Below are 615 nucleotides of genomic sequence, written 5' to 3'. Positions count from 1 at the left end.
CCCGGGTACTCCTGTCGTCCCCTCACCAAAACGAACCTATGATTTGCTATGAGTTGATTTGATTTTGTTTTTGTATAGATCTAGTGACCCCAATTAACGCCCAAGCACGCACGAAATACCGGTTGACACTTACACATTAAAAGTTCATAATCACTATTACATGCTGATATTTGTTGTTGCAAATATAGTGTAATGGTCAACTATTTTAATAATTTTTTTAGACAGGTTACCTTGTAAAAAGAATACTAATCTGTACGCGGACTAAGGACGACATCTCTAGTTACACATACAGTTAATCATAGTATTGCTCAGGCAGTCGATAACGTTTGATAGTTTTGGATAAAGCGTAAACATATTAGTCCTTGAGGAAATGAGGCGGCATATTTTCTTTCCAAAGGGGGATTATCAGAAAGGAAATCATCTCTTTACGGGCTACGTAGCTGTATGTTTTGGGGAACCACAGCTTTATGGTGATGGTAACATGAAGACGTTCCCGTGAGTGAAATTTCGCTCTCTCTCCTAGCTTTTTCAGTGTAAGTGGGTCGTATATTTACCGATGGAGTTCCAAAATTTTTATTCAGAGGACTTTTTGGGCTTGTTTTATATAGCCGTTAT

Source organism: Montipora capricornis, chromosome 10 (genome assembly GCF_036669925.1).
Source record: "Montipora capricornis isolate CH-2021 chromosome 10, ASM3666992v2, whole genome shotgun sequence".
Lineage (NCBI taxonomy): Eukaryota > Metazoa > Cnidaria > Anthozoa > Scleractinia > Acroporidae > Montipora > Montipora capricornis.
Note: the sequence above shows the minus strand (reverse complement) of the source record.